The sequence below is a fragment of the Salmo salar genome, chromosome 12 (assembly GCF_965601325.2).
Source record: "Salmo salar chromosome 12, fSalSal1, whole genome shotgun sequence".
NCBI classification, from domain to species: domain Eukaryota; kingdom Metazoa; phylum Chordata; class Actinopteri; order Salmoniformes; family Salmonidae; genus Salmo; species Salmo salar.
Genome location: NC_138302.1, coordinates 12,582,395 through 12,608,588, shown reverse-complemented (window position 1 = coordinate 12,608,588; position 26,194 = coordinate 12,582,395). Strand labels below are relative to the sequence as shown.

The window sequence follows — 26,194 nt, the reverse complement described above, 5'->3', positions numbered from 1 at the left end:
CTGCAAAGCCTTATGTTAGTGTTTCCTCAATTATACCTGTATATGTACTACTACTACTACTACTACTGTTCTCTACATACATAAACAATGTATATAACAACATATTTATACAACCATATAGAATTAAGAGGACTGGAGCCTAGGGCTTTAACATGCCATAGACCTAGGCTACACAGGTTACCTATAACATAATTCCACTTGTGACCTATAAAACAGATTCCAGATAAGACATGTATTTTCATTTAATTACACCTTTAAACTTCACATTTTATCCTGGTTAGTTTCATTGATAAAGATTTATGTCTTGCAATAAAGGAATTTATCTCAAATGTTCACATGAAATCTGCATGAAGATTTAAGTTACCATGGAAACATATTTAGTCCTAAATATTCTGAAATAACTTAACCATACTGGTAAAAGAATATAAGGACTTGAAATTGGCATGGTGGAATTGACTCTTGCGTTACTGTGACTGGGAGCAGCGGGGAGTTCCAGAGACCAGATCCTTAAAACCATTTGATCTCTTAAATCAGGGGTTTATTTTGAAAGCTAAACATGAACATGTGTTGCTGGTTTCAAGTTAATGACACCATGCCAATTTCAAGTCTATATTTGTCTAAAAAAATATGATACTTCAGAATATTTAGTAGAGTAACTCAATGAATCTGCCATCTGGAACAGCCCCCAGGGAAGGGGAAAGTGTTGGGTGAAGTTGCCCCTAGATGCTGATCTTGTAGCATTTTTGCCACTAATGCTTAATAATAGGATTTGCGGAGGAGAACCTGATCCTATACCTGTCAGGTGTGTATGCATAAAACACAACACTGTGATTTCAGATAATTTAAAAGCCACAAATCCTTGTTTTGTGATTCAGTCCAATGCGGAGGAAACATAGTAACTACTCTCAAAAACCGTAGTAACCACTCTCAAAAACCACTCTGTGCTCCCAATTCCTCTGGGTGGAAAATAAATTAGGGATAACTAGCCAGTTGCACAACTAAATGCCTTCAACCTTCCGTATCTGAACCCTCTGAATCAAAGAGGTGTGGCGGGCTGCCTTAATCCACTTCATATGTTCCCGGGGAGGAGTTGTCGGGGGCTAACTGGCTTGCTCAAGGCCAGAACAGCACATTTTTCTTCTAACCTTTGCCGGCTCGGGGATTCGAACCAGCGATCTTTCGGTTACCGGCCAAACGCTCTTAATTGCAAGGCTACCTGCCGCCCTCTGGGTTTGTCTGCGTGTGAGAGTGTTTGTGTCTCTCTCTCTCTGGGGGTTAGATTGTAAGTAAAACGACAAATTGATGAGGTCTTCTGCAAGTTACAACACAAAGTTCTCTCTATTCATAAACAGAGCTAGAATCATCCTGAGGCCATTCTGCACAGAGTACATCACCTGCAGGATGTCCATGTCCTTTCTTATGTTTCAACATGGCTACTAAATAGGTGAACCTCTCCTTGCATATATCACAGCTGTAAGGCTTCTCTCCAGTGTGAGTGCGCTTGTGTACAGCCAGTGCGTCAGTTCGGGAAAACCTCTTCCCGCACTGATCACAGGCGTGAGGCTTCTCTCCAGTATGAGTTCTCTTGTGTGCAGCCAGGTTTTGTGACCGACTGAAGCTCTTCCCACAGACAAAGCATGGGTAAGGTTTCTCCCCAGTGTGTGTTCGCTGGTGAATCACCAAAGAATTGTACTGAGAAAACCTCTTTCCACATTGATCACAGACGTAAGGCAGCTCTCCGGTGTGCACACGCTGGTGTGTTGTTAAACCTTGGCGGAATACAAAGCTCCTGCCACAGTCGGAGCAGTGGTACGGTTTCACTCCTTGGTGTATCTTCATGTGTGTTCTGAAGTTGCTTGGATGGTTGAAGGTCTTCCCGCAGAGGTCGCAGACAATGGACTTCTCTTTACTGTGCCTTTTCTGGTGTTTCTTCAGATATATCGGATGAGAGAAACAATGCCCACACTCAGAACAGCGGTAAGTTCTCTCTCCCCGGTCGTGGGTCAGCTGGTGAAATTTAAGATTACCTTTTGTAGTAAAACATGCCCCACATTTAGAGCAGTGGAAGGGCCTTTCGGCAGAGGGTTTGTGTTTATGTTTGTGTGCTTTCAGTAAACTGGCGTGAATGAACCGCATTCCGCAGACGGAACATTGGAATGGTTTTTCTTCAGTATGCATTCTCATATGGAAATTAAAGGATGCCGAAATACAAAACTTCTTCTCACAGAATAGGCATTGGTAAGGCCTTTCTGCAGCAGGCATGTGTGTTTGCTCGTGGGCTTTTAGAGTGGATTTCTGAGCAAAACTTTTCTCGCACTTGGAGCATTGGAATGGTTTCTCTCCTGTGTGTTTTCTTTGATGGTTTTTGAAGGTTGATAAAAAACTGTAGCTCTTCCCGCAGTCAGAGCAGTGGTAAGACCTTTCTGCGGGAGGCTCATGTACCGTTTTCTCATGTATTTTTCGATAGTGGTTGTTTGCAAAACCTTTCCCACACTTGGAGCATTGGAATAGTTTATTTTCAGTGTGGGTGCTTTGATGGATTTTCAAGCTTGATAAAACACTGAAACTCATTCCGCAGTCAGAGCAGTGGTGAGGTTTCTTCCCAGTGTGCATCTGCTGGTGAATCTTAAGAGTAATTTTTTGACTGAAAGTCTCCCCACACTGTGAGCAGCGGTAAGGTTTCTCTCTTGTATGGATTCTTCTGTGCATTTTGAGAGTCGCTGGACAGCCGAAAGTCTTCCCACACTCAGAGCAGCAGTGGTGTGGTTTCTTCCCTGTATGTCTCTGCAGTTGTTTATTGAGGTGTTTTGATGTGGGGAGACTCCAGTCTGTGTTGTCAGCATGAGGTTGTTGTTGAGGCTCCCCAGAAGATCCACGGTTGCCACGTCTCTCTCCTGTGTGAAAGAGACAAACAAACAGTGAATACAGTTTGTCCAACAGAAGAAAGTGACATATTGAGGTATTAGTCCCTTCCAAAAGTATTCCCACCCCTTGATTTTTTCCCACATGTTGTTATGTTACAGCCTGAATTTACACACATATTACGCCATAATATCAGTGGAATCATCTTTTTAGAGATTTTTACAAATTAATAAAAACAAGAAAAGGTGAAATGTCTTCAGTCAATAAGTATTCAACCCATTTGTTATGGCAAGCCTAAATAAGTTCAGGAGTATAATTATTATTTTTTAACATAAAACAGACCTTGAATAACCCTTGGAGCCTGGTGAAGTTATTAAATACACTTTGGATGGTGCATCAATACACCCAGTCACTACAAATATACAGGCGTCTTTCCTAACGCTGTTGCCGGAGAGGAAGGAAACTGCTCGGGAATTGAAGACTTTAATGGCTGTGATAGGAGAAAACAGAGTGAAAAATAGGGACACTGTACAAGGCTCTGCATCTGTCCTCGTGCTCCTAGACCTTATTGCCGCTTTTGACACCGATCACCAGATTATTTTGGAGAGATTGGAAACCCTAATTGGTCTAACATGGACAAGTTCTTGCTTGGTTGTCAGAAAGATATCATTTTGTCTCTGTGGATGGTTTGTCCAATTGACAAATCAATTGTAAGTTTCGGGGTGTTACTGAAGGTTTTGTTTTAGGACCATTATTTATTCTACTTCTTGGTGATGTCATTGGGAAACACAATGGCAACTTTCACTGCTATGCGGACAACACATAGCTATAAATTTCAACGAAACATGTTGAAGCATGAAAATTGCTTACCCTGGAAGCGGATGGTGGCAAATTTTTTTACTTTTAAACTGTGACAAAACGAAGATGCTAGTTCTAGGTCCCAAGAAACAAAGAGATCTGCTGTTTGATCTGACAATTAATCTTGACGGTTGTACAGTCATCTCAAATAAAACGGCAGGACCTCAGCGTTACTCTAGACTCTGACATTTCTTTTGACGAACACATAAAAAATATTTCAAGGGCAGCTTTTTTCCCCCCCATCTTTGTAACATTGCCACCCAGATAAGCACTAAATGCACTTCAATTAGTGCTGTTAATCACTGTGGTGGAAATGTAATATTCATTATATACTATACTGTTTAATTAGACATACTATGCTGTTTTACTTAGAGATTTGTCCATTGTTATATGTTAATATTTTTACCGATACAGGCTAGTCTTGTGTGACTTCGTCATTAATCTGAGCGTACAGCTTAATTAGCTGCTTGGGTGCAACCGCATTATGCAACCTCCTGTGTTTACGATCGGCAGGAATTTAGCTATGTGGGAAGTGCAGGGAGGAACAGAGAATGGTGGCGATATCAGCCATCTTGATCTACACAGACAAGCTAAATTACTTTTTACAACTCTGTTCCCAGGGCCTGATTCTGCACATCTGCTAACTGTCACAAAGATAAAAGGATGTACTTTCTTTAAGAGGAGAGAGACAACTTTGTTCATTGAGCTTTCAACTCTTAACTATTCTTAGTGATGGTTGATTGCTTCATTTTTGCAAATCTTATACTAAATATTTTTTTAAGAATCTGCAGTATCTCTTCCAATAGAATGTCTGCGACACCACAGCTGCTAGAATCTTGACTAGAACCAAAAAAATAACTATCATATTACTCCAGTGATAGCCTCTACACTGGCTTCCTGTTAAGGCTAGGTAATGGAGTGACGTGAGACAGAGAGGATAGACAGAGAGATGGGACAGAGGCAGAGAGAGAGGTAATGGAGCGACGTGAGAGAGCGAGGATAGACAGAGAGATGGCACAGAGGCAAAGAGAGAGGTAATGGAGTGATGTTAGAGAGGATAGACAGAGAGATGGGGCAGAGGCAGAGAGAGGTAATGGAGTGATGTGAGAGGGCAGAGGGGTGCATTGCAAGTCGCTGTGCTCTATGTTTAACGATTCTACAATGAAAAAAGGTATTGATGCAACTTACAAAACGTTGATATCAGACTGCACTGTAATGTTAGACAACAACACCTCACACTTCTGATCCCTCCTGTCTCAGCCTCCAGTATTTATGCTGCAGTAGTTTATGTGTCGGGGGGCTAGGGTCAGTCTGTTACATCTGGAGTATTTCTCTTGTCTTATCCGGTGTCCTGTGTGTATTTAAATATGCTCTCTCTAATTCTCTCTTTCTCTCTTTCTGTCTTTCTCTCGGAGGACCTGAGCCCTAGGACCATGCCTCAGGACTACCTGGTATGATGACTCCTTGCTGTCCCCAGTCCACCTGGCCGTGCTGCTGCTCCAGTTTCAACTGTTCTGCCTGCGGCTATGGAACCCTGACCTGTTCACCGGACGTGCTTGTTGCACCCTCGACAACTACTATGATTATTATTATTTGACCATGCTGGTCATTTATGAACATTTTAACATTTTAACATCTTGACCATGTTGTTATAATATCCACCCTGCACAGCCAGAAGAGGACTGGCCACCCCTCATAGCCTGGTTCCTCTCTAGGTTTCTTCCTAGGTTTTTGGCCTTTCTAGGGAGTTTTTCCTAGGGAGTTTTTCCTAGCCACCGTGCTTCTTTCACATGCTTTGCTTGCTGTTTGGGGTTTTAGGCTGGGTTTCTGTACAGCACTTTGAGAATATCAGCTGATGTACGAAGGGCTATATAAAAATAAATTTGATTTGAATGGTACATAGAACCAAAAGGTATCCTGCTGCACTTACTTTGATGAATCACGTCTCCTTCCTCCTCCTCATCTCCTCCAGCAGTTCCTCTCAACCCTGGTGTTTTCCTGCAGTCGACCAGCTGCACAGACACCCTCTTCAGACCCAGCAGTAAGGCATTACCAGGAGAGGACAGAGAGGGGGACCCACTCACGCTCTCCTCCCTCTGCTCTGGTGTGTGTCTCTCTGGTGCTGGTTCTGCCTCCAGCCCTTTGCTAGGCAACAAATCCCTGTCCTTCACACATTCTTCATCGCAGTCAACAGCATCCTCGTCATCAAAGGATTGGCTGGGACTCATGGGTTCCCCCTCCAACCTTTTGCTAGGTAACCAATCCATGTCCTTCTGGTTCCCTTCTTCATCACAGTCTACAGCATTATCATCAATGGATTGGCTGGGACTCAAAGGTGCACCGATACAATCCTCCTGTATCTTTCTGATGTCCTCTTTCAGTCGGAGTAACCAAGACATTCCCTGCTCCTCCGATTCCATTGAAGCTGCATTTTTCCCAAGTTCCTCCAGGATTTTACGGCACAATGAGTGATGGTGATTCTTTCCTTGAACATCAGAGCCATCCTTGCCACCTATTCCACTGCGTTCACACAGGCAGCGTAAACTGTCGTTGGTTAAAGTGTATAAACTCTGTTCCATTTCCTCCATCAACGTTTCCCTCTCTCCACTCATATTGTCCTGCTCACGTGGCAACAACAGCAATGAAGTCAATGTCAAGACAGATATAGTTCAGTTAGATGACCTGTAATGAAAATAAAATGAAAAATTAGAACACATTAGCGATTGCATCTGTCATTTCACCCTAAAATGTTGTTTCTTTTTACTTTGAGTGTTAAATTGGTTTAGGAATATTCAGGCATCTTTAAAATTAAATATTCACGTGGGTATAGTCACAAAATGACATGAAAAGGCTATGCATGTCAAGATGAAATGGTGGTTTACGTCTATTGTGTTTTGCCTTAGTTTGATTAATACCTAGGAACTAAGATGACATCATATAGGGAGATCTGTGGAAGGGAGCCATTTCAATTACGGCGGGCATGGGGTCCCTACTTGCAGATCTTCACAGAGGAACCCAGGCAGTGGGAGAGCAGGGTTTGGGATACATGTTCCCCGGTTTCAGATACACCAGGGGAGGCAGATGTCTGATACAGTTTCAGTCTTCTCTGCTGTGTTTTTGGCACTAGTGTGGGCATTGGGGTGGGTGGATGAAGTGGGGCCTAAAAGGGTTACTTTGTGTTCAGACTGCCGCTGCCCTGGTCACGCTGAGAGAAGGGAAGTCTAGAGCACAACCAGACTTGTTAATCGAGCTGTTGATGGCGCTTAATAGGGTGGAAAGCTTCTCTGTCAAATGGCACCTCCCGCTCTCTGCTGCAGCAGATATTTGAAAGGTCCATTGGATTTACTCATATTTTCATCATGGACAACATGCAACGTGTAGCTACAGCTTTCAATACCAGTGTTGTCCTGAATACAGCTGCTGGTATCGACGCAGCTCTGTCTTTTGTGGCTAAAGCAGTCTGGACTGGTTGAAGCCGAGTGGGAAGGATTATTCTGAAAGTGTTTCAGTCTGCCGTGAATCATCATTATCCATAGTTCGCTATATAGCTAGTTAGATAGACAGTTGCATACAGGTAAAGTTATAGCCAACTAGCTAGCTGAGCTGGCCAGCCGCATTCTGCTGTTAAGGTTGATAGCTGATGTGCTATAGCTGCTGTGCTAAGCCCTGCATGACGATCCTCTTTTTCATGTTTGTCATTTTCAACTAGCTAACTACTGAAAATAGCCACTGTGGTGCGAATGCTAATCGATTAGCAAGCTAATCAAACCCCATTTTAAGTGATTACGGACACATGCTAAGTTGATTAGTTAGCGAGCCACAATGAAATGATCGCTAAATAGCTAGCTAGCTATTGGACAATAGATTTCAAGGTCATTTTTCCTTGCATGTTCAACTAGCTAGATGAATACCACTTACATCTAGCCAGCTGGTAATTATGAAGCTAAATGTTTGCTAAATCTAGCTTGTAATCTTGTTTCTGCACTGCCATTGTTGGACTGGAAGCAGGTTAAGTGTGTACAGGACGTTTTAGTACAGCTGTAGAGGTCAACAGGAAATAACAATCTATAAGAGATTAATTCACTGATGTTTCAACACCCTTTTCTGTAATTTGTCTTTCAGCATAAACCTGCTCTCCACCATCAGTACAAGGAGATGATCGAGGGTGAACAAGAAACACTTCAGCTATTTTGTCTTTGTACTTCCCTCTTAGGCCTCCCTCCCCCCATCTGAGATATCTACCCTCATCCTCCACATACAACACCCGTTCTGCCAGTCACATTCTGTTAAAGGTCCCCAAAGCGCACACATTCATGGGTCGCTCTTGTTTTAAGTTTGCTGTGCCTAGCAACTAGAACGAACTGCAACAAACACTCAAACTGGACAGTTTTATCTCAATGTCTTCATTCAAAGACTCAATCATGGACACTCTTACTAACAGTTGTGGCTGCTTTGCGTGATGTATTGTTGTCTCTACCTTCTTGCCCTTTGTGCTGTTGTCTATGCCCAATAATGTTTGTACCATGTTTTGTGCTGCTACCATGTTGTGTTGCTACCATGTTGTGTCGTCATGTGTTGCTGCCTTGCTATGTTGTCGTCTTAGGTCTCTCTTGTCGTGATGTGTTTTGTCCTATATTTAAATGTTATTTATTTTTAATCCCAGCCCCCGTCCTCGCAGGTCTTTTGCCTTTTGATAGGCCGTCATTGTAAATAAGAATTTGTTCTTAACTGACCTGCCTAGTTAAATAAAGGTTCAATTAAAAAACATATTGCTTGGACTTGGGGGTTAATTAATGTTATTTCTGGTATGCAAGGTTTGAATGTCTTGTCTATTTCGTCTGCTTTCGTCCTTTACAGCTTTAATTGTCTGGAGCCTGGTGTTGTTGTGGCCAAGGAGCTTTCACTCAGATGGAACCAGGTTTCAGCTGCTGTGCAATGTTGACGTCCTTCCTCCCAGAGATGTGAAAACATCCCCAGGACTGGACACAACCCGGCAAACATTTGAGAAGATCAGGACTTTTGCAATGAAAATGCCATGGACATTACATGTCCTGCTCCAAAAGGGCAGGACAGAAATATGCTCTCAGGCTAGATTCCTTTGTCCATATCATAACCTTTAGTACTTGAAGTTCATACAGGAAGGCTGTATAGTTTAACACCATCTGTTCTAATTTGCTCACAAAACAGTAATTCAATCAGATCTAAATGCATATGTAAATGCTGCCAAATGGTTTTATTCATGTAGGCTACACTGTTCCACAATTTACCTGCAAAATCATCCTGTTGTCCTGCATGTGGGTATTTTAAATGTGGTCACCCTAGGCATGTGGGTATTTTAAATGTGGTCACCCTAGGCATGTGTCTGTACAGTTTCGCTCAGACACATGAAAGCAATTGAAGTTAAATTCATCGATGGGAGCGGATCAGGCTGTAATTTCATAAAGTAGATGACTCAACTGTTGACTCATTTATACTCGCTTGGGTAACCGATTAGTAGTAATTTATACCCGCGTGTGAATTTTTGATAACCAACATTACCTTTTCTGTAGGCTACAGCAATAACTCGATGGAACCGAAACTTGGAAATTTAAACTTTCTGTCCGGTAGAAGATTTGGTCAGTGCCATTAGTATTGATATGATACAGTGCACTCGTATGTGGGCAATGCACTGCCTTTTGACGTGAGGCAGGTTGGCAGTGCTTGCTGTGACTTGCAGTGCAGCGCATCGCAGCCTAATGGGGGAACTTGAGATAATGTTCAGAGAATCAATTTTGGCAAAAGTATTCATTTTCTCATTTTTTTTACCCACCTTTTTCTCCACAATTTCGTTTATATCCAATTACGATCGAGTCATGAATGCTCCGAAACATGACCCGCCAAACAGCGCTCCTAAACACGCCAGCCACACCAATGTGACGGAGGAAACACTGTTTAGCTGACAACCGAAGTGGTGGGCCACAAAGAGCCACTAGAGCGCGATGAGACCCGGGTTTGAGCCAAGTAACAGCTTTGTATCAACATTAAATCTTATTAAAATCTGTTCATATACAGTCGTGGTCAAAAGTTTTGAGAATGACACAAATATTAATTTTCACAAAGTCTGCTGCATCAGTGTCTTTAGATATTTTTGTCAGATGTTACTATGGAATACTGAAGTATAATTACAAGCATTTCATAAGTGTCAAAGGCTTTTATTGACAATTACATGAAGTTGATGCAAAGAGTCAATATTTGCGATGTTGACCCTTCTTTTTCAAGACCTCTGCAATCCGCCCTGGCATGCTGTCAATTAACTTCTGGGCCACATCCTAACTGATGGCAGCCCATTCTTGCATAATCAATGCTTGAAGTTTGTCAGAATTTGTGGGTTTTTGTTTGTCCACTCGCCTCTTGAGGATTGACCACAAGTTCTCAAGGGGATTAAGGTCTGGGGAGTTTCCTGGCCATGGACCCAAAATATTGATGTTTTGTTCCCCGAGCCACTTAGTTATCACTTTTGCCTTATGGCAAGGTGCTCCATCATGATGAAAAAGGCATTGTTCATCACCAAACTGTTCCTGGATGGTTGGGAGAAGTTGCTCTCGGAGGATGTGTTGGTACCATTCTTTATTCATGGCTGAGTTCTTAGGCAAAATTGTGAGTGAGCCCACTCCCTTGGCTGAGAAGCAACCCCACACATGAATGGTCTCAGGATGCTTTACTGTTGGCATGACACAGAACTGATGGTAGAGCTCACCTTGTCTTCTCCGGAAAAGCTTTTTTCCCGGATGCCCCAAACAATCAGAAAGGGGATTCATCAGAGAAAATGACTTTACCCCAGTCCTCAGCAGTCCAATCCCTGTACCTTTTGCAGAATATCAGTCTGTCCCTGATGTTTTTCCTGGAGAGAAGTGGCTTCTTTGCTGCACTTGACACCAGGCCATCCTCCAAAAGTCTTTGCTTCACTGTGCGTGCAGATGCATTCACACCTGCCTGCTGCCATTCCTGAGCAAGCTCTGTAATGGTGGTGCCCCGATCCAGCAGCTGAATCAACTTTAGGAGACGGTCCTGGTGCTTGCTGGATTTCTTGGGTGGCCTGAAGCCTTCTTCACAACAATTGAACCGCTTTCCTTGAAGTTCTTGATGATCCAATAAATGGTTGATTTAGGTGCAATCTTACTGGCAGCAATATCCTTGCCTGTGAAGCCCTTTTTGTGCAAAGCAATGATGACGGCATGTGTTTCCTTGCAGGTAACCATGGTAGACAGAGGAAGAACAATGATTCCAAGCACCATCCTCCTTTTGAAGCTTCCAGTCTGTTATTTGAACTCAATCAGCATGACAGAGTGATCTCCAGCCTTGTCCTCGTCAACACTCACACCTGTGTTAACGAGAGAATCACCGAAGTGATGTTAGCTGGTCCTTTTGTGGCAGGGCTGAAATGCAGTGGAAATGTTTTTTGGGGGTTCAGTTCATTTGGATGGCAAAGAGGGACTTTGCAATTAATTGCAATTCATCTGATCACTCTTCATAACATTCTGGAGTATATGCAAATTGCCATTATACAAACTGAGGCAGCAGATTGTGAAAATTAATATTTGTGTCATTCTCAATTTTTGGCCATGACTGTACACCCCCAGGAAGAATGACACTTTTTCAATTACAATTCTGACAAGCGAGCACTTTGATATGATCATTTTCATTGCCTGGTTCACCAACTACTTCGCAGACAGATCAGTGTGTCAAATCGGAGGGCCTGTTGTCCGGACCTCTGGCAGTCTCTATGGGGGTACCACAGGGTTCAATTCTCGGGCCGACTCTTTTCTCTGTATATATCAACGATGTCGCACTTGCTGCGGGTGATTCCCTGATCCACCTCTACGCAGACGACACCATTCTGTATACATCTGGCCCTTCTTTGGACACAGTGTTAACTAACCTCCAAACGAGCTTCAATGCCATACAACACTCCTTCCGTGACCTCCAACTGCTCTTAAACGCTAGTAAAACCAAATGCATGCTTTTCAACCGTTCGCTGCCTGTACGCGCCCGCCCGACCAGCATCACTACTCTGGATGGTTCTGACCTAGAATATGTGGACACCTACAAATACCTAGATGTCTGGCTAGACTGTAAACTCTCCTATCAAACATCTCCAATCCAAAATCAAATCTAGAATTGGCTTTCTATTTCGCAACAAAGCCTCCTTCACTCACGCCGCCAAACTTACCCTAGTAAAACTGACTATACTACCGATCCTCGACTTCGGCGATGTCATCTACAGAATAGCTTCCAATACTCTACTCAGCAAACTGGATGCAGTCCATCACAGTGTCATCCGTTTTGTTACCAAAGCCCCTTATACCACCCACCACTGCGACCTGTATGCTCTAGTCGCCAGACCCACTGGCTCCAGGTCATCTATAAGTCTATGCTAGGTAAAGCTCCGTCTTACCTCAGCTCACTGGTCACGATAACAACACCCACCCGTAGCACGCGCTCCAGCAGGTATATCTCACTGGTCGTCCCCAAAGCCAGCACCTCCTTTGGGCGCCTTTCCTTCCAGTTTTCTGCTGCCAGTGACTGGAACGAATTGCAAAAATCGCTGAAGCTAGAGACTTACATTTCCCTCACTAACTTTAAACATCAGCTATCTGAGCAGCTAACCGATCGCTACAGTTGTACATAGTCCATCTGTAAATAGCCCACCCAATCTACCTACCTCATCCCCATATTGTTTTTATTTACTTTTCTGCTCTTTTGCACACCAGTATCACTACTTGCACATCAGCCTCTGCTCATCTATCACTCCAGTGTTAATCTGCTAACTTGTAATTACTTCGCTAATTTGGCCTATTTATTGGCTTACCTCCTCACGCCATTTGCACACATTGTATATAGACTTCCTTTTTTCTATTGTGTTATTGCTTGTTTATTCCATGTGCAACTCTAAGTTGTTGTTTGTGTCGCACTGCTTTGCTTTATCTTGGCCAGGTCGCAGTTGTAAATGAGAACTTGTTCTCAACTAGCTTACCTGGTTAAATAAAGGTGAAATAAAAAATAAATAAAAAATAGAATGTTTGGGAATGATGTAGAATAAGGCATATGTGAACATTCCTAAGCAATATATTCAGCTGGTGTTGCGTGTTGGTAAAGCCATCAACTATTCTGCATCAGGCGCACACACACCAGAGTGCTCTGAAATCCAAGTAGATAGCCAGAGTGACTTTTACGACCGCAAGAGATATGCTAACTGGATAACAGTCGTTCAAGTTCAGCATAGCTAACTAGCAAAGCGAATCACATTTCTTGCTAGCTAACCAAATGACACCTGGATCTAGTTGTAGCCACCGAAAAACGATATGAGGAGTTAAAAATCACTCGCCCACTCCTCCAATGACATGTCATCCTCCCAGCAGCTAGCTAATATGAGGCGCCGTGCTTTCAGCTTGCCACACAAACAGAAGCGCTAGACTATTAGCCACGTCATAACTGATTTGTGATCATTGCCCTTGCTAGTTTGATTGTATTGACATTCCCAGCCTTAGTTACATTCGTCCGTTTTTGTCCAAAATATAGAGTAATTGAAACTGAAACGGTGCATTTCGAATAAAGGCAGCAAACAATGTACCAGGCCAGCTGTGATTTACAGAACATTTGCTAACTACCAGGTACAGTAGAAAGGCTAGCTAGCTAACAGGCTAGCACGTCTCTGTCCAACATGACCAAGTGGGAAAGAAGTATACCTCGCTTGATGTTCCTTCGATAACGTTGTTTTGAGATCAGTTTTACGCTGTATTTTGGAGATTGAATGTAGAAATTCCGACAATGTTGGAAGACTAATCTAGTTAGGGCTAGCTCCTCATTCTTTGCTTGCTTCCAATGTATGCTATGCCCGTCATCACAGACAGACCAGACCAATCGAGTATCGATATATCAATGGTAAACTCTATTGCTAGAGCAGTTGTGGCTGATGATGCTTCGCGTAATCTCACTTCAGGATACATTTTTGGTGCATTTAGAATGTTCTCAGGCAAATGTAAATTGTGATGAAGTTCAGATGAGCTTTTTCTGTGATTTTATTAACATACAGGCTTAGTTGTCTAAGGCTTACTACGCACTTCTTAACATGAAAAAAAGGCGTGCACAGTTAAAAAATGTAATCAAAACACTAACATATTACTCAATTATACCTTATAGATGTTTTCTATTGAACCTTTATTTAGAGATCTGGAACCCACCACTAGTTGTTTTCTGTCAGGTGGATGGATTATCTTGGCAAAGGAGAAATGCTCACTAACAGGGATGTAAAAAAAAAAAGTTGTGAATAACATTTTAGAGAAATAAGCTTTTTGTGTTTGGAACGTTTCTGGGATCTTTTATTTCAGCCCATGAAACATGGGACCAACACTTTACAAGTTAAGTTTATATTTTTGTTCAGTGTAGATCACAGCTATAAGGTTTCTCTCCAGTGTGTACACGCTTGTGTTAAATCAGCACTCTTGTATGAGCAAAGTTCTTCCCACAATCAAGGTGGGCTAAGGCCTCTATCCCCTGTATGAAGTCTCTCAGATTAGATTTTATGGTGTTAGATGCAGCGAAACTATTCCTTTGCTGAGAGAGTCTAAGGTTTCTCTCCTGTATGGATTATTCGTTGTACTTCAAGATCCGCTGGGCTGGAAAAATAACCCCTCTCCACAGTCAGAGCAGCAGTGAGGGTCCTTCCCTATACGTCTCCGCAGATGCTTCTTTGGGTGTCTCTGACCACATCGTTATGTTGAGGCTCCCCAGAGGGTAAGCCCCTCCCACTGAGAGAGCGAAGGCTAGAGCTGTCTCCTATGACACAAAGACAAAGACTTCTGCAAATATGGGCCCATGAACAAAACATGATGGTCAGTCTCGTTGAGATAAAAAATATTTTTTTAATAGAGACCTGGACCTAGTAGGATCTTATTGTGAAGGACAATAAATCTAGAAAATTAATACATTTCTACTGTCCAACCATTTAAAATTGGGCGCAGAGAGCAATCAAGCATTGATCCTGTTGTCTGCTATCATCTACTTTTACCTGACAGCTATACTGAACAAAAATATAAACGCAACATGTAGTTGTATTGGTCCCATGTTTCATGAGCTGAAATCAAATGTCCCATAGATTTTAGACACACAATAAGCTAATTTAAAATATTGTGCACAAATTTGTTTACATCCCTGTAAGTGAGCATTTCTTCTTTGCCAAGATAATCCATCTTCCTGACAGGTGTGGCATATCAAGAAGCTGATTAAACAGCATGATCATTACACAGGTGCACCTTGTGCTGGTGACAATAAAAAGGCCACACTAAAATGTGCAGTTGTGTCACACAACACAATGCCACAGATATCTAAAGTTTTGAGGGAGCGTGGAATTGGCATGCTGACTGCAGGAATGTTCACTAGAGCTGTTGCCAGAGAATTGAATGTTCATTTCTCCACCATAAGCCGCCTCCAACGTCGTTTTAGAGAATTTGGCAGTATGTTCAACCAGCCTCACAACCGCTGACCATGTGTAACCACGCCAGCTCAGACCCTCCACACCCGGCTTCTTCACCTGCGGGAGCGTCTGAGACACTTCAAAACTGTTTTGACATTGGGCAATTTACCAAAAGTTATTGTCAATGGGAAGCACCAACAGCATCATTTTCAAATTATGTTAGAGGAATATAAATGGATCTTTCAACATTAATTTCCAATAGAATTCTACTTAATTAGGTAAAAACTACTGAATGAGTCCAAAAACATGTTGTAATTTATTTATTTTGATGATCTATCAGGAATCATAAAAACGGGTTGGACTTGCCTATAATAAAAGGCAGATATATTTAGCGATAACAAATAAGATAAACATTTGTCATCTGCAATAACAATAGTGACAAAAAAATAAACTCAAATGGCTATAACTTAGCTAGCTAGTCAGCTGACAGGCAACATGTGTCTAACAGTAGTTTCTTAGTTAGCTAGCCTATCCGCTGACTGGCAACGTGTCTACCAGTAGCTGACTAGCTAGCTAAGAACCTGACAGGCAACATGTGTCAAACAGTAGTTTCTTAGCTAGCATAAACACTAGTGCATAAAATGCTATACAATGACGAAAATTTGACAAATCAAATTATATTTGTCACATGTGTAACAGTATAGCTTCCGTCCCTCTCCTCGCCCCTACCTGGGCTCGAACCAGGGACCCTCTGCACACATCAACAACTGCCTCCCACGAAGCATCATTACCCATCGCTCCACAAAAGCTGCAGCCCTTGCAGAGCAAGGGGAACAACTACTTCAAGGCGAGTGACGTCACCGATTGAAACGCTATTAGCGTGCAAATAGTCTGGGTAGCCATTTGATTAGCTGTTCAGGAGTCTTATGGCTTGGGGGTAGAAGCTATTTAGGAAGCTCTTGGATCTAGACTTGGCGCTCCGGTACTGCTTGCCGTGCGGTAGCAGAGAGAACAGTCTATGACTAGGATGGCTGAAGTCTTTGACAATTTGTAGGGCCTTCCTCTGACACCGCCTGGTATAGAGGTCCTGGATGGCAGGAAGCTTGGCCCTGGTGATGTACTGAGCCGTATAAACTACACTCTGAAGTGCCTTTCGGTCGGAGGCTGAGCAGTTGCCATACCAGGCAGTGATGCAACCCGTCAGGATGCTGTCAACAGTGCAGCTGTAAAACCTTTGAGGATCTGAGGACCCATGCCAAATCTTTTCAGTCTCCTGAGGGGGAATAGGTTTTGTCGTGCCCTCTTCACGACTGTCTTGGTGTGCTTGGACCATGTTATTTTGTTGGGGATGTGGACACCAAGGAACTTGACGCTCTCAACCTGCTCCACTACAGCCCCGTTAATGAGAATGGGGGCGTGCTCAGTCCTCCTTTCCTGTATTCCACAATCATCTCCTTTGTCTTGATCACGTTGAGGGAGAGGTTGTTGTCCTTGCACCACACGGTCAGGTCTCTGACCTCCTCCCTGTAGGCTGTCTCCTCGTTGTCGGTGATCAGGCCTACCACTGTTGTGTCATCAGCAAACTTAATGATGGTGTTGGGAGTCGTGCCTGGCTATGCAGTCATGAGTGAACAAGGAGTACAGGAAGGGGCTGAGCACGCACCCTTGAGGGGCCACTGTGTTGAGGATCAGCGTGGCAGATGTGTTGTTGCCTACCCTTACCACCTGGGGGCAGCCGTCAGGAAGTCCAGGATCCAGTTGCAGAGGGAGGTATTTAGTCCCAGGGTCCTTAGCTTAGTGATGAGATTTGAGGGCACAATGGTGTTGAACCCTGAGCTGTAGTCAATGAATAGCATTCTAACGTTGGTGTTCCTTTTGTCCAGGTGGGAAAGGGCAGTGTGGAGTGCAATAGAGATTGCATCATCTGTGGATCCGTTGGTGTGGTATGCAAATTGGAGTGGGTCTAGGGTTTCTGAGATAATGGTGTTGATGTGAGCCATGATCAGCCTTTCAAAGCATTTCATGGCTACAGATGTGAGTGCTATGGGTCGGGAGTCATTTAGGCAGGTTACCTTAGCATTCTTTGGCACAGGGACTATGGTGGTCTGCTTGAAACATGTTGGTATTACAGACTCAGACAGGGAGAGGTTGAAAATGTCAGTGAAGACACTTGCCAGTTGGTCAGCGCATGCTCAGAGTATCCATCTGGCCCTGCAGTCTTGTGAATGTTAACCTGTTTGAAGGTCTTACATGCTGACCACACCACAAAATAAATGTAAACGTACATTTTATTCAATTATTGCGTGCCAACGAGCGTCTGCGTTGCCAAGAGCTAAAATAGAAGTCAGTTCTATTTGTGACGTCGAACACGGTGCAAGTCCTGCCTCTCCCATCTCCTCATTTGTTTATAGAAGCAGATACCCACGTGCCATCTCCTCATTGGTTATACCCACGTGGGTGACTGAAAGATTAACTGAGTTTGGTCGGTGGTCGTGGTAACACCAATCACCATATAAAGTCCAAAGAAGAAAAGCCTGGAAGGAGGAGAGATGACTAGAAACGATTCGGTTGACCGTTTCATGTGTGGATTAATTGTCGGAGTAGAGGACCTTGTGCATTTCATGTAAAATAACAACTCAACGTTTTTAACCCAGGACAAATTAGCTAGCAACAGCAAGCTAGCTAAATAGGACAAATTAGCTAGCAACTGCAAGCTAGCGAGCTAAATTGCCATACATTTTTAATGCTTTTCGACCTGTCCCCAAATTAATATAATTTGTTTAGAGTTTGTTTTGATATTTTAACCTGCGTGTTGTGATTGCGTTTGATTTTGTCCCCCAACACCAATTTGTGCACAATGGTGCACACGCACGGCTGGTTTGGGTAAGATGTTCCTCACATCGGCTGCAGAGAGCGTGATCACACAGTCGTCTGGAACAACTGATGCTCTCATGCATGTTTCAGTGTTACTTGCATATAATTTATTTAGCTCGTCTGGTAGGCACGTGTCACTGGGCAGCTCTCGGCTGTGCTTCCCTTTGTTGTCTGTAATAGTTTGCAAGCCCTGCCACATCCAACGAGCGTCGGAGCCAGTGTAGTATGATTCGATCTTAGTCCTGCATTGATGCTTTGCCTGTTTGATGGTTCGTCGGAGGGCATAGCGGGATATCTTATAAGCTTCCGGGTTAGAGTCTCGCTCCTTGAAAGCAGCAGCTCTACCCTTTAGCTCAGTGCGAATGTTGCCTTAATCCATGGCTTCTGGTTGGTGTATGTACGTACAGTCACTGTGGAGACGACGTCCTCGATGCTCTTATTGATAAAGCCAGTGACTGATGTGGTGTACTCCGATGCCATCAGAAGAATTCCGGAACATATTCCAGTCTGTGCTAGCAAACTTTTCTATAGACCCAGTCACTGGTGCTTCCTGCTTTAACTTTTGCTTGTAAGCAGGAATCAGGAGGATAAAATTTTTGACAACTTCGTCAGGAAACAAAAGCTGTATTCACAGTTCTTGCATTCACGCACAGTGAAGGATAAAACACTTATAAAACCAGAGATTCTCTGTACAGCCACAGATAGCTAGCTGAACTTGGGGGTCAATTAACACTGCAAGCCTGTGCCAGCTGTGACTCTTAAAGAGACAGGCTTTTTTACAGGTGAATAAAACAGAAATTAATATAGGACTATTGTTTCCGATCAACAAAAATGCTGTTATTCATGTTGTTGTATTGTACTGGAATTTATGACAAAAATATATAATTGAATGGGTTCAATTTTTATTTATTTTCCCTTTATTTAACTAGGCAAGTCAGTTAAGAACAAATTCTTATTTTCAATGACGGCCTAGGAACAGTGGATTAACTGCCTTGTTCAGGGACAGGACGACAGATCTTTACCTTATCAGCTCAGGGATTCGATCTTGCAACTTTTTGATTACTAGTCCAACGCTCTAACCACTAGGCTACCTGCCACCCCCCAATTAAGAAACAATATTTATAGGATTCTGATTGCGGTGACTTATCAAAAACATAAGATCCAATTGAATTACTTTTGATTCGCAATAAGAAAAAAGTAGTCTAATAGGATTCTGATAGGGGTGACACAAAATCCTATAGAATTGTGAGAATCCAATTGGAAAAATCACTAATCCTATACAATATTTTGACTAAGGCAATTGAATACATTCCTACTATTGTTAAAACATAATCTACATTAACCCTATTTAATTAATAATAGGAGAATATGAAAGAAGATAGTGCTGAACAACTTGAACTTCCCTACACTGTTACAGTAATCTTCCATCATGTTGTGTGCCAGACCAGACAATGACCCTCACACGGGTGTGAATATGCAGCTGCTTACACAGGATAGAAGGCAGAGAACATAACATATTGACCATATAAGGCAGACATCTGAGCTCCTGTAACAAGAAGTTCATGTTTTATGACAGAAAGATTGATACACCACCCCAGGCCATAGAGATCGAGGAAACTTCACTTTGTACTAGTCTTTGCATCCTAATGTGACGGTTTGTACCCACTGTGAACGCACCTTGGATCCTTAACAGCTTCTATCCCCAAGCCATTAGACTGCTAAACAGTTAATCAAATGGCTACCCTGACTATTTGCATTGACCCCCTTTTTTACGTTGCTGCTACTCGCTGATAATTATCTATGCAGTTACTTTACCCCTACCTCCATGTACATATTACCTCAATTACCTTCACTAAACTGTAACCCCACAAATTGACTCAGTACCGGTACTCCCTGTATATAGCCTCGTTATTGTTATTTTATTGTGTTAATTTGTAGCAATTTAAAAAAACAATTTTTATTCTGCCTTGTTGGTTAAGGGCATGTAAGTAAACATTTCATGGTAAGGTCTACATCTGATTTGATTCACGTCCCATCCTTTAGTCAAAGTCAACTGGAAAATTGTGGTCTTCAGGTAAGCTATGTACTGAAAATTGGTGCTCGATTACTCAGGTCTACAGGACAGTACCCAATCACAGAAGAGACAAAACATTAGTACCATTAGGCAACTTCATCTGAACATAGCAGAGCAGTAGCCTCTAACGGAGGAGTGCGATATCTTCTGTCACACGGTCGAAGAAGGTTGAATTCAATCACTTTTTGACAGCACTCTTTTAGATTTGAACAAAATCTTCCATACATATACTAATGTTCAAAGTTTGGGGTCACTTAGAAACTTCCTTGTTTTTGAAACAAAAGCACATTTTTTGTCCTTTAAAATAACATCAAATTGATCAGAAATACAGTGTAGACATTATTAATGTTGACTATTGTAGCTGGAAATGGCAGATTTTTGGGGGAAACAGACACCTCACAAGTCCTCAACTGGCAGCTTCATTAAATAGTACCCGCAAAAAAAACTGTCTCAATGTCGACGGTAAAGAGGCAACTCCGGGATGCTGGCCATCTGGGCAGAGTTCCTCCAGTGTCTGTGTTCTTTTGCCCATCTTAATCTTTTTTTTTTTTTTGGCCAGTCAGATATGGCTTTTTCTTTGCAACTCTGCCTAGAAGGTCAGGATCCCAGAGTCGCCTGTCCACTGTTGACGTTGAGACTGGTGTTTTGCGGGTACTATTTAATTAAGCTGCCAGTTGAGGACTTGTGAGGCGTCTGTTTCTCAAACTGGACACTCTAATGTACTTGTCCTCTTGCTCAGTTGTGCACCGGGGCCTCCCACTCCTCTTTCTATTCTGGTTTGGGCCAGTTTGTGCTGTTCTGTAAAGGTAGTAGTACACAGCGTTGTACGAGATCTTCAGTTTCTTGGCAATTTCTCGCATGGAATAGCCTTCCTTTCTCAGAACAAGAATAGACTGACGAGTTTCAGAAGAAAGTTCTTTGTTTCTGGCCATGTTAAGCCTGTAATCGAACCCACAAATGATGATGTTCCAGATACTCAACTAATCTAAAAGCCAGTTTTATTGCTTCTTTAATCAGAACAACAGTTTTCAGCTGTGCTAAATCAATTGCAAAGGGGTTTTCTAATGATCAATTAGCCTTTTAAAATGATAAACTTGGATTAGCTAACACAACTTGCCATTGGAACACAGAAGTGATGGTTGCTGATAATGGGCCTCTGTACGCCTATTAAAAATCATTCATTTCCAGCTACAATAGTCATTTACAACATTAACAATGTCTACACTGTATTTCTAATGAATTTGATGTTATTTTAATGGACAAAAAAGTGTTTTTCTTTAAAAAACAAGGCAATTTCTAAGTGACCCCAAACTTTTGAACGGTAGTGTATATATGCATAGGAGGTAATGACAAGAGAATCGTTGACGATGCATACAAAGTAATAAAGGAGATTACAGAGTGTGTTTGGGAATAGTACTGAGTGAATGTGGACGTGAGTATTGTGTGATTGTGGGACTGACTAATATACTGAACAGACGTTTAGTCACGGTGTGAGAGTTCTGTGAGTGTGATATGATGTGTTAAGGTGGACGTTTTTTTATGAGTTCAACAAAGGATTTAGTATGGGCAAGGGAAATAGTAAGAGTAGGATGGAGGATCCGTGCTGGGAATCAAAAGGGCCATGTAGTCTAATGGCAACAAAACAAATTGGTAGGGAGGTACTGAACCAAACAGAAGACTGGAAAAGATGGAGATTTCCCTGCTGATGGGACACTTAGCACAGAAAAACTGGAGTCCGTGAGAGGCCAACTTGAAAGAAAATACAAAAAAGTTAAAGTGAAGTGGGACAATTTCAGGAAGTGGGAGAGAAGGACAAAAGAAGCAGCAGCCTGGCTGGCCTTTCTCCCTGTGGAACCCTTTCATGGGACCCCCCTTTGTATTCGCCACTGCCAGATCCTCCACCAGCAGTCGGAGATGGTGGGCTCCCACCCCCTCATAACCCACTTGGGGGTGGGCCTGTGCCAGGTGGAGGCAGCGTGGGATTAGGGGCTCGTGGAGGGGCTGGAGCAAAAGACGGAAGGCAACTAGCAAAGGCAAGGACCAGAGCAGACAAACAGAGAGAAAAAGAGGAGAGAGAACGTGAAGAAGAAGATGCAGAGGAAGAGATAGATGCAAAGGGGCCTCTGCTGGAGCTGACGGAGGGAGACACAGGAGCTGCTACAAAAGTGGGAAGTTAGGGAATTTCTCAAGACATTGTCCTGGAGCAGAAGGCCAAGGGAGAGTAGCCGTCCCCACCTGTTGGCACCTGTTGGCACCCATTTGGAAGAGGAGGTGGATGAGGGGCTATGAAACATAGGAGGCGAAAACAAAAGAAAAAAACGAATGAATAAAACAATGATGAAAAACCAGAAGAAACCTATCAAATGCTACAATTGACCACCTTGTCAACCCAAAACCCCCTTATTGACATTTTTTGTTTCTAAACATAGAATTCCATAATTGGTGGACACTGGTCACAGTGTTGAAAATATTTGACCCGTTTGTCTCCCCCCAAAGAAAACGCACACAGTTGCAGCATCTGGAATTCCCTCTGAAGAATGTTTTTTTTTTTACCTTTTCCCTGGACGTGGAGTGGGGAGAGGGCAAACGGAAACACCAATTCCTATACTCCTCTGCCTGCCCAGTGAATTTATTAGGAACAAATTTGATGTAAAATTAATTTCTGTTGCCTGTACTGAAGGACTGTCATTGGGATCGAGAGAAAATGGAATCTTCCCGTACCTGATGAACTGTTACTATTGTTGGATTCGGGGTGAAACTTTGAACATTGCTATACTACAGACATTGTTATACTCAGAAGCATAATATATAAAGGAGAGAAGGAGACTGGTTTTTACATCAGAAGTTAATGGTTATCTGTAGGAGACAGATGGCTGTGGAATGTGTTGGTGGAGATCTTTGGATTAGGCCTCAAGGTGGTTGAGGTCAGGTCAGTTTCCCTTAAGGGAGAAACAATGGTTTATTATCCTATCACTTGGTCTTCCTGTCAGACCATAACAGATGTAAGGATTGGAGAGAAGGAGGAGTGTCTAAATTGGAGTACATATACTTGTGGTGGTGGAAACGTGATGTCTGAATACAGCTGCGTCGACCCTTTGGGAAGAATTAAACTTGGTTAAGCTTCTCTAGTGTCCGTCGAGTTATTTACTCTAAAAATTAGAACCTAACTGATGGCGTTGTCGGCAGGATTCACCACGATTTGTAGTCAAACCAGAGAGTCCAGATCAGTGGAGCAGGAGCTGGCAACAAACAAGGTAGGCGAAGTTCCTATACCCGTTTCCACTCATTTTGACATCTTGAGGAGATGAGAATCGTAGGCTGAACAATTATAGGATACAGACCTGGAGAGCCTGAGTTCAATTTGGTAGGCCCATTGTGTAATGACCGGTCAAAAATATCTGGTATAGGGTGGGTTCCATAAGGATAGGTCCTGAGTGGAGGTTTTTCTCTGCGAGATCCAGGAGTGACAATGCAGTTGAGGGTAGGTTCCGTATTAGCATAGGTCCCTAGTGGGGGTATTCCCCTGCGAGATCTGTAAAAGGGACAAAAGTCCCAGTTGCAGAGTTTTTGTAAGATGAGAGTTCTAGAAGCTAGTGAGTTAAAAAAACAAAAAGGAAAAATAAGATATTCGAACACTGTTTGATTTACGTGTAGTCGCAGTATCAATACGGAGAGAGTTGGTTTATGCCCTATGGGGAGGGGGGAACCATGAAAGATTATGTGGAAATAGGAAGACAAGTGTGAATACTTTTGGTATTGTGGGTTATCAATAATAGTGATATTTGAAGAATACTGGAATAAGACATTTAGTCATCCGTATTCTCCGGTAATACATTTGCAGACGCTATAGGATAGGTTCTAATACAAGGTATTAAGTGCCGTGACCAATTAATTATTATCCGGGGAATTGGGTAGTGCTACCTTGGAAAATAGTTAATAGATGTTGTGTATTATAGACAGGAGTGAAGAAATCTAAAATACCCTGAACACCGTCGGGAGAGGTTAGGGAATAATAACTGTTGATATGGCGACAGACGGCCCTGATTCTCCCTGTAAAATGGAGCTAGAGGTTCAATGGCCAAGGTAAACCAAAGAAATGTAGCGGAAAAACATCAAAGCGTAGGGAGACAGTCCTGTTTTAGGTGTGGGGCTATTGGTCATTGGAAAAGGGAGTGTAAAGTGGGTATGGTGCCTGCTGTATTCGGAGGAAATGTTGCTAGGAAAGCGTTTGTATCTTGTTCAAAAGAGCAACAACAAATCCTTTTGAGATGAGCAGGAGAGGAAATGTCACATATTGGTGTATAGCCTCGGTTTGATCGATAGTGGTTCATAGAGATTACAGTTTCTGTGTGAAGGAAGATGTATGTGATCACATCTTACCTAATTTTTTAGTAGAGGCCAGGGATCAAATATCGTGGATTCCTTACTATGAGAAATTGGCTAAATCTGCCACAGGAAAACTTATTTTGGGTTGAATAATCTAGGCAAAAAGCCAGGGGAATGTATTCTAAAGTTAACAAATTTAAATGACATGGCCAAACACTCGAAAACTCAGAAAGCCTTGTTTTATTTTTGATCTCATGAAACATTTTATGTCGTCTTATTCTGAAATGGATTTCTAAAATGGACGAAAGGGTGGAGGGGTCACGAGGAATTAGTATAGGGGTTACCAAACTTTAAAAAAAAATGTATGTGGTGCGGTGGTTACTTACTCTAAAAATTAGAACCTAACACTATGCTTGGCACCTGCATAACCAACATGTTGAGGGACAGCTGAGAGAGCAATCGCTTCCTTCCCTGTTGTATGTGTCATGACATTGGCCTGTGGGTAAGGTTTATGACCCCCCCCCCCCATAAATACCTTTCTCCCTTCCCCTCTCTGACCCTACTGAAGGACTTGAATAGCCTGTGTTAAATATAGAGAGTCTGGGAACATCAAACAAATGGGGAAAGGAACCATATTTTGGTAATAAAAACAGTTGGAAATATGCTTTCACGTAATGAGTATGTATGTCAGGTTCGGTTGTCATCTGAGACATTATGACTGATGACAGGACGACATAAACTGTACCTGAGAAAGTATACACCCTCTAGTTATCAGAGTAACATGGAATTGTTATGCAATTGAAATGTTTGATATTGAAATTGTTTGTTAGGAGATTAAATGTAATTTTAGCTTCCAAATGAGAGAATTGGGTTTTCATAAGGAAAGTGCCCTGCTTGATCAGTGGCCCACCCCTGTGAAGAGGAGGGGTTATAAACGATGAAACACATCCTTCCCCCCTCTCCACTATATAAGCCTTTGACGAAAAGATAACCAGGTTGTTCCAGTACGTGAGGTCTGCAGCCTCTACATTAGAAGGACACACATGTCAACTAAGCCAACCTCGGCGTGAGCTATGGTATGAACTGGTATGAACTTTGAGCTTATTCACTACAGAAGTGCTACTTCCTAGCCGTTGAGTTAGCAGCGGCCGCTGTAGACGTGGGCTAGGAAAGGACGGACGACGGATCCAGTCTAACAGATGGACGAAGATACCACCACGTATCCAATTTACCACCAGAGACATTCTTCCGAGTACAGGAAGATCTGTTGGCCAACCCGGCCAGCATCTACGACCAATCTACCGAAGCGCAGCTCAGAGTAAATATTTATTGCATTTTCCTTTTCCAAATGGGCGGTAATTTAGAATGCATAAGATAATGTATTTACGATAGCATAGCTGCTGTTTCTTTGTTCCTAAATCTTCCCGCTCTTTCATTCAAGCCCAACCCCCTTTCCTTTGTGTAACCAGCCATGATACAGGTTCCGTCCACCAGGACGTTTTTGTATGACATCATATGTATTCGGTGTATTTGTAATTCTGTGTGATAAGTTTAGGTATTTAGTAAATAAATAATTAAACCCAATTTTGTATTGCTGATTCAACTTGTTAGCCAGGGTTCGTGAAGATAGCCAAGAATTTACAACTTTCATTATGAGACTGAAAATAAGATATGGGTTAATATTGACTGCTACCGATGTAAAGTATTACTAAGTATTTTAAGAGTTTATTCGGAAGATAACGGCTCTA

General features: G+C 42.6%; 1 non-coding gene across 1 annotated transcript; it reads right to left on the bottom strand.

Moving 5' to 3' along the window:
• Positions 1-1,545: 1,545 nt before the first annotated feature.
• On the bottom strand, positions 1,546-13,615 carry LOC106564179 (uncharacterized). The gene is made up of 3 exons (XR_014379597.1): positions 13,446-13,615; positions 5,651-6,402; positions 1,546-2,894 (listed from the first exon to the last, which is right to left on the bottom strand). It is a non-coding gene; the product is annotated as an uncharacterized LOC106564179 (transcript).
• Between the last annotated feature and the right edge of the window lie 12,579 nt (positions 13,616-26,194).